Genomic DNA, 9,395 nt, shown 5'->3' with positions numbered 1-9,395 from the left:
ATAGGAAAAAAGAACTCCAAGAGCTTAAGATGCTCAGACTGAAGGATTTATATAATCTCCCTCGCAGAGTCATGAAAGAACTAGTATGTGAGTATTCAGACTGAATAGCAAATACTGTCAGTAGGACTACTTTTTTGGACATTGTACCATAAATTTGGAGAATAGCAAGTGTACTGATATGTAACAGACTTTGTCTCATTACTTTTTCCATCTTTGCTAGTATGTGTGATTTTATGAGTGGTAGAACAAAATGCAGGAGGTTTTATGAAGGGTAGATTGAACAATGACAATCTTTCTTCAATGAGAAATGCTTTTCTAGATGAAAGAAATAGGAGTTGCTGTTTGTTAAACCACTAATAGGAAAAACAACTTAATTTCCCTGCTGGTTCATGCTGTTTCTTTTGGGATGAGATGAGGAGGGAAATGTGAAGATAGAGACACCTCAATGAACCATCAGCTGTGTCTACCATATCTACAGCCTGTCCTCTTCACTCTTACAATGTTTCTTTGTTTCCATTTCTCATTGTACTTTCAACAAGCAGTCTCCAAAATCCCAGATAACAATGCATCATGGTAAATCAGGTTAAGAAAGAGGAGTAATGGGAGGAAGTGAAATGTTTTATTTTACCTCATAATTGCAATTGACGATCTTACTGATTTATTTTTGGGTTGCAATTGCAGAATAAAATGATGGTAAAAGCAAATGTGCCCAAATGGAGGTCTTCCTGTCTTCCCTTGGTAAAATACTGTCACATGAGATACTGGTTGCAATGTTGAAGGAAAGTGGAGAATAGTACAGAAGAATAGTGTGGTGAGTAGAGAATTACCTGTGCTGGAAGTTGTAACAAGAGGTAGTGTTAAAAGCAGCAGTTGTATCAGGATGAAAGATGGCTCCTGGTGAGGTTCCTTGTCTGAGAGATTGTGCTGAAGCAAAAGGGGATGAAAATCAAAGTGCCAAAAAAACTGATTTGAAGCCTAGAGTATTAGTAGTGGGACAAAATACAAATGTGTAATGTTTTGTACTTCAGGACAAGGACAATTCAGCTACAAATTAAGTTTTGGAGGAGTCTGTAGTTCAAAATGATCTTTTATATTCTGTTGTAGCAGACCAATAGACTTAGCCACCAGTATAATGCAATTGTGAGAAAGACAAAGTAGATCTCACGATCCATCTGTATCAATAGAAAGAGAGATATTAATGATATTGCACAAGGCACTTCTGAGACCCACATCTATGAGACCCACCATACTATGCACAATTCTGATTATCCATATTATAGAAAGGTACAGACTGGAAGAGGTACAGAAGAGTTATGTCAGGCTTGCTTCTTTCCCAATCGCCTTGCTATATCGGAGAGGATAACTTGCCTTATTTAGGCTAGAAGAATGAGAGCTGATGCATTGCTTGTTAGCTATAAATGGATTGGGGTAAGAACAGAAAGCAGAAAGAATTGTTTAAGCTAAAGTCATGTTGACCAAGATTAAGGAAATGCTTGTCTCAGGTGTTTGAAGGGTGGATTTTTCTGATGATTTCTTAGTGATATTCTGTTGAATGATCACAGTGATCAGGTGCCTTCAGATGGAAGGATGCAAGTATCCTGGAGATGCAAACTACAGTGAAACCAACAAGATTTCTAGTGACCATATTCATCACGCATCTCCTGAGGTTCTAGAGGATGGGAAGGATTTCACTACCTGTACAAGTGGATGCAACATTGTTACTTTGCTGTGCAGTAGAATATCTGCTGTGTACATTAAAATATACCTTGTCTTCTTTGCAGACATGCTCAAAGCACATCACAAAATAGCTCTGTAATTGTTGTTCTGAGCAATGACGTTTACACTGGCGGCAGAGTACATCACAATTCTTGTGGATTTTAGCTTTCTCCTTTGGAAATATGCCTACATAGTGTGCCTAGATGAAAATGCATATGCTTGAAGAAGCAGACCAACAAAATTTGAACCTCCTGTTCAAACCTGTCCTGTTGCTGCTGGGGTGTGTGTTTTTAGAAGTGGGGCAGAACTTGCATCTCAAAATTTCACAGCTCACATTTAATCACTGTGACAATGTTGACTGGAGACGAGTAATAAGATGAAAGCAGGTAACAATAGTGGAATTCTGCTTCCCCTTTGGGAGGGTGTTCGTTCTTTTCTCCTCTGGTCTAAATATAATTCTTGTGTGGAGAAGAGATCTGATTTAGGAAGATCTCTTCATTGATTTCCGGTTGGCTTTGGCATAAAGCTAGGATATCAGTGTGATAAGGTGAAGACATACAGAACCGTCTATACAACTAACTTTTCCACCAAGAAAAATGGTACTTTAGTATTTTGTCAGTCAGTTACACTGTCTTCAGGCTTTGTCTCCCCTGCAACAGATAAATAGTTTTGACTACTGTGACAGAAATATAGAGATACAACAGATTTGATTCATTTGCCAGGGTTAATATTAGAGCTGAAAAATTAAGATGAAAAGAGAAAGGCACACTTCAAAAATCTGTACTTACTTTGTTGTGTCTGTTATGCTGGTATTTTGTATTTATGCTGGTTTCTGAAACTTCAGCATTACCAGAAGGCTTGTCAGTGTTTCATGTATTCTCAGTGAAAGAGCTTGTTCATACTAGTCCAAAATGTTAACTTATTCATAGGTACTCCTTTTTCAGATCTAGGCTACCAATAATGTTTTAATTTATAACTGGGGAGAGAAGTGGCTAATCCAGAATTTTTTTTTTTGGCCTGCATTGTGTTAAAGTACACATACACATACACTTACTTTATAAATATGAATACTCATGGAAAAAATTTAAACTGTTGTCTTTTTTTTCAGGGCTGTATGAGCTATAAATCAATTTTTCTTGTACATGTTGGGTATCTTGTGAAACTCTCCTCTTTTTGATACAGCTCTTGAAAAGTTTTTCAGTCACACAAGAAATTGTGTCCAAACTTTATTTATGTGACAAGATCTTAATCAAGCTTTCTAGGCTTTTTGTGAAGCACTTCAGCCTTACCAACAGTCCTCGAGGTATTTATTATATCCCCCCAGCTGGGTGGGTGGGTGGATATGTCATGTGTAAATAAATATGCACACATTTAAAGTGTATTGTACATAATTTTCTTTTAATTCCCTGTTAGCATGTAAGCTTGGAGACTAATAAAATGAAATAGAGATAAAAAAAAATCTGTGCAAGGTATTCAGTCTGAAAAACTTTCATTTTCCCCAGTAAATGACACATTTGCCTTCTGTCTACAAATCAGGAAAATTTATTTAAATGTATGCTTTCTCTTTCCTCTACGTAGAAGTAATGTAGACTAGGATTAGGCCAGAGAGAAGAAAGAAAAGAGAGAAAGAGTGAAATCGAATTTGATAAAAGAATCACAGTTGAGGTCTTGGTGAAAACCTGTCTTTTCTCTTACAAATACAAGAAGAGAAGAGTCATTCATAGGAAATTTTACTTTTATTTGATCTGAATTTACTATGGTAATGTACAATATGTAGATTAATCCTTTGAAGCATACTTTTTGGTTGTCTAAAAAGCTATACTAGAATTGGGAGGAGTTAATAATTCTGGCTAATAAATTTCGCATTCAGAAATGGGATTTCTGTATTCTTATGCCTCAGGATGTACAGTAATTGTCACAGAGCTCAATTAACATGTCTTCCCTCCACATCTCTCTCTTCCTTTTTGATACGGGGTTCAAATAACAAACTAGTTGCTCTGAGTATGGGGTCATATGCATAGTGGGATTAAATTGTTCAGTATACATACAGTTGACCAGTAAGCTCCAGCTGAGTCTTGCTTGAGTAAACTTTGTCAAGTTTGGTTATAAAGACGTCCTTAGAGAATTGACTATGGAAATTAGTCCTCTGTGTGTGTATATTCTGTGTCACCAAGCCAGGGACTGGAGTGGAGGGCGTCCCATTGTCATCTCAGTTTCTCTTAGGGTCTGGAGTCCCAGCCAGAACTCCATTCTGTTGTCGCTTTCTCCTAAGAGTCCCTTTATTTCAACACCTTGTCTCAACTGAGAGCCTGTTTTTGCTGCTCAGTCCCTACTGCTCTGTCTGGAGGCTGTTGCTACTGTGCATTTCTTGTTATGTATGTATTCCTAGGTGGCTGCTGACACTTGTGCTTTTGTTAACCATTGTAGTCAACTGTGCCTACCGGCTGATTTTGCTGTCCTAACAAAAGCAAATCCTATGCTGTGGTGAAAATTTAAATTTTACCCAGGTGGGTCTTTGAACACAGAACACAAAAAGGCCTTTCTTTTGGTGGGAGGAAGAGATACATAGTAGAGCTCTCACAGACAGTATGTTCATACCAGTTTCCTGTAAGCAATGGGACAAGAGAAGCAAGAGAGATCCTATTAGTGTTCCCACTGAAGGAAAAGCACGAGCTTCCTTTTTATTGGAAAACAAAAGGATTCAACAGTAAGGAACATCTCTGAGAACCTGGCTTGTGCAGTTCTGATGCTTACCAGGCTATGTGTTTGTTTACTCTACTTCTTGGTTTTTGCCTGACTTAGGTTTAGTATGCAAATTCAACAAGTCTGTCTCCCGTCCATCCGCCCCCACCCACCCCACTCCCTGCCATGTGAATCCGGTTTAGCAAGTACTCTGTATCTGCATTTCAGGGGCGAAGATAAGAAAAAGATGGAAGTTTGAAAAAGCAGTTTTTGATAGGATATTTAGATTTGGTGACTTCTAAATACCTTAGTTCCATCTATTTCTTGCTTGGTAGGACCTGATATTTTAGTGTAAAACTTCCCTATATGAGTACTTTCATCTTCAGCTTTCATTTGTGCTGCTGAAAGATAAGATACTTTTCTAAAAGAACTAAACTTCTTTTCCCTCAGGAAAAGATTATGTGAAGCAGTTCTTAAGGCTGCTACTTAAAATATTTATATTGAAGTATGTTGCCTGTGGAGTTAAGCACTATGAAATTAAGGTTGGAAGGATAACTAGAGCTTCCCTGACTGACCTTATGTAGGTGACTACCTGTAGGCATAAAATCTACAGCTCAATAAGAGAAAGGGCCAAATATTTTTAATTCGTTAGTGATAAATCTGAATAATTCAGCAGCTGAAGAATCCACTGTGCTTTGGGAATAGGTGAAAACCCCATGGGTTTGGTGCCTTGCTAAATCTAGCATCCTGGCTTGTTCAAGTTTGCAGTTTTATATCAAATTCTCAGTAAATGTTTCTTTTTCAGTTTTTTTCCAGATTTACTGCTCCTGAGTCTGTTCATGAGGTAGGGACATAGGCAATTGAGACACCAAAATTGCTTATTATCAGAAGTCTTCATCAAAATCATCTTCATACTTGCATATCCAACATACCTTTCCTACTGCCTCAATCTCTTAAGAGAATTTACAGCTAATGGGAGGCAGTAGAAAATAAATGAGATTGCTAAAGCTTTGTGACCACTTCTTACAAATACTCTGCTACAGTGCTGAAGGATAATACTGGGCGATCTGTAGAGACTGCCTGAAGTTTCACAATTTCAACCATATTTGGCCAATGTATTCCATAAATCTTGATGTTGAGTCCTCCTTAATGTCTGAAAGTGTTTCATGGGAGGAAGCTTGCTGAAATTGAGATTTCACTTGTAGTTTAATTTCTGTTGCCAGAAATCTTCTCCAACATAAACTTTTTCAGTGTGGTGAGATCAAACATGGGTTCTTGTCCTGTAACTATAAGTGTGTGGATGTTGATCATATGCTAAAAAATTATACGGTATAAAAACTTGATCATAATGCATTCAGAGTGTTGCTGTCAAATAACTGTAGCTCAGGAAAAAAAAACCTTCAGCAGCTTTAGCAGTTGAACACTAATTTCTCTGTATAGATTTGAGTGCCACTGTTATCAGCTCCAGTATCTGGTGACTCAAATCCTTTTTGTTCTAGCAAACAAAAATGCAGGTCTTATCTATACTATTCGAAGAGTAACTTATATATCCTTGGGAAGACAACATTCTTGTTGCTTGTTTCTTAATGCAGATGTTTTTGGAACAAGGGTGAGGCTTGAAAACTGTATCTTACTGAAACATTGTTCTGAAAGATCATTTTAATTAAACCCAGAAGTGACAAACTTCTCCTGCTGTTTGTAGTTTAATAATATTTTTTTCCTAGAAATGAATAAACAAAAGCCTGTTGAATCGATATATAAAAAGAGGATCTATAATACATTTAACAAAGCATCTTTCTCTTATCCTCTCCTACCCTCTCCCTCCCTCCTTCCCCCCCCCCCAACCAATTAAATTCTTTGGATAAATCAAATTGTTTGAAAGTATACATATGAATATCTGAGGCATAGGTAGGTAAACAAGTTGCTTAAACTTTCAAAGCTGTTTTCACATGTGAGCAAATATTAGCATTTCACCTCTGTCTAGGAAGCTGCAAAATGTTGAATGGGAACTACATTTGAAGTCAGCATGATACTTGCATTATAAATCTGAAAACAGTGAAATTAAGGCACTTAGTCTAGTCCATCACAAAAAAATATCTGTGATACCTATGTAGTATTTCCTTTTTTTTTTCCTTTTTTTTTAATTGAGCCAGCTGCTGAAAGATGCTCTTGATGAGTTTTGGAAAAATAACATTTGGTTGTGTTCTAAACTTTTGCCCTGTGGATGGAAAGCAGTGAAGAGTTAACCGTATAAACATTGCTCTAGTATCTAGTTACCATGTACTATAAAAAGCAGAGGCTCTGTTGATGCTTTTTAAAATTTTCTCTGAAGCTCAATATTTTTGCTTTACCTTACAGTTGGTGTTAAAAAGGATACTTAACAGTATTATTTTTTTATTTAACCACTTATAAAGATCATTCCCTTAAGGTGGGGAACTAGCAACACTGAAATGTAGAGGCTGAAGTTGTGTTCAAACATTAGAATTAGTCCAAGGTGAAGTAATGGTACCTTATCCCAACTTATGCATATGTCGTTTCCCCCCCCCCCACCCTCTTTATTTTTTTTTGGTCCCTTAATATTGAGGCACTACTAGTTACACCTAAGAAGGCTTTCACTGCCAGAGTCTGGTAGCTTTTGTCATGAGAGACAATGCACACAACAGGAAGCTGTTTCTGAAAACATTTGGTTTTGGTTTTGATCACTTAAGATGTGAGTCTTCTTTTGTGAATTTTGTGAACTCTGCATATTGATAAAGGTGTTTGCTGTATTCCAAGAATGCTAAAATATGCTTCAGCAGTTTTGATGTAAGAATTTGTTAAAACTTTATTAAATAAAACATTCATTTGAAAATATCTTGTCTAGCCGCACAAAACCTAAAAGACACTTTTGTGAACTTAAATGTTGCTCTCAACAGCTTCTCTTGGATGATAAAGTTTTTATGTAGGGATTTTATCTTTTAATTTGATCATTCTAAACTATACAGAGTTTTGAAAGGGTCAGGTAGAAAATAGCTTATTAGTATGGAGATATAGAAGGAATATATTCATTATGCATGCCTTTGTCAGCATAAAGTGCTGAAAATGCATATGGTAACTGAGATGAGGGCTTTGACCTGAAGGAAGCTTTATATTCTTACTAACATTATTTTTAAAATTGTAAGTACTATCTCGAAGTCTCTCAAAAACTGTTTGTATAACCCTTAAAAATGTAGGGAATGTAAAGCAATAAATCTTATTATATCTATAACACTTTTAGTGTTTATACAACACCTAGTATACTATCTAAATTGGTTAGCAACATCTGTGTACTTCTGCAAACACTATAGCTTGCATGACTGCATTAAGAGTGTGCTATGAATGTATAACTGGGGATTGAGGAATCGTGAAACAGAAGGCGGTTGCATCTGCCTCTGGTCAAGATATAGTGAACATTTAGTTTGAGGAACATGTGGACTATGTACAGGTTGATTTGTTGGCTTTATGCACCATGAATTTGTGTGGTTGCTAACAGCACTTTGTCTATCAAAGAATAAAAATAATATTACTGTCAAAATCTGAAAGCATGATATAAGTGTCATTTTCCCTCCTACTCATGGTTTCATGGAGGATTCATTTTTTTGGAAGTAAGCGAGTGTATGCTTAGTGAGAACATGGTTAAAATACATTTAAAAAAAATAATAAAAAGTCTTTTGGCATAAACTACTCTAGGTAAAATGCGGCATACCAGATGATTTCATTGTTGAAAAATCAGTTCCACTTGAGAGAGAGAAAGAATGTCAAGAAAACATTTTCTTGGAATGGAATTATCTAGGAAGGGTTGAAATTAGAAAGTAGGTGTTGAGAAATGCTGTCTGTTCTGTTACTTTGCTGCTTTTCATAATAGCTTTCATTATGAAGCAATAAAGAAAGTTCAGGGTAAATTCCTGTGTGGGAGAAGGGACATATAGGCCTTCTGATTCTCTTGATATATGCTGCTGTGCAACATGCAGAACACTGCAGTACACAGTGTTTGGTTGTTCTAATGCTTTTTAGCTGTTGGAGATCTCAACAGAAAACTTTGTGGTAGACCTGCGTATGTGTCTGTGTGAGCATGGGCATATAACTCAAAAGGAGTTTAAAAGAACAATATTGTAAAAAAAACCAAGAACAGTATAGATTTTTCACTGCTAAGATAATAGTAACAAGATGAGAATGTTTAGTTATATGTTGGAAAACAGGGAAAAGGCCATTTACCTTATGAAGGACCTTATAACTACTTTTCATGCTCAGACTAAGTTGCCACATGCTCAACTCTGCAAGCTCAGGGCTTGCCAACGAAATCTCTTCTAAGGGCTACTGTTCATACACCCAAATTTGCAAGAACTCTGTACTTTGTGAACACATTGAACCTGTTGTCTAACATAAATCTATAATTGAACCTGTTGTCTAACATAAATCTATTTTGTTCAGCTTATGATAAGTAGGAGGGTTGAAGCAGACAGTTGCACAAAAAAATTCTCATCACTCACCTCACAAATCACATCATGGGACAGGACAGCTGGAGTAATGGGATCTTTTGACCTTTTCTTGGGCACCATTTTCACTCTCAGTCCCAGGTGCTGCAGTTGTCATTGTAAGTTTGTAGAAAGCCAGGAAAATCTACACTGAGGGTACTGTGCAGGCACAATATACTTCAGTTCTATTACATACTCCCCATTCCAGTATGCTGGGGTGCTGGATTGCTGCTAGCATCTGCACTGTCTGGACTCAGTGCCAGAGTGCAGTAACTCAGAACTGAGGGTTTAAAGGACTGGTGGGGATGGACCCAAGTGTCCCCAAGATAAGAGCTGCCTTGGCAATACGCTTTTTGGTAGAAAAGATTGGCAAATATGCATTCACTTGAAAAACACTGACATCTGCCTACACAAGCACTGTAAAATGTGTAGTTGGTTGGTGTGTATATGACAGCTGAAAACTTTCTCTGAAAGAGAGGTTAAACAAAAACAGTCATGAATGAG

Source organism: Apteryx mantelli, chromosome 2 (genome assembly GCF_036417845.1).
Source record: "Apteryx mantelli isolate bAptMan1 chromosome 2, bAptMan1.hap1, whole genome shotgun sequence".
In the NCBI taxonomy this organism is placed as follows: Eukaryota; Metazoa; Chordata; class Aves; order Apterygiformes; family Apterygidae; genus Apteryx; species Apteryx mantelli.
This window is presented reverse-complemented; position numbering follows the sequence as displayed.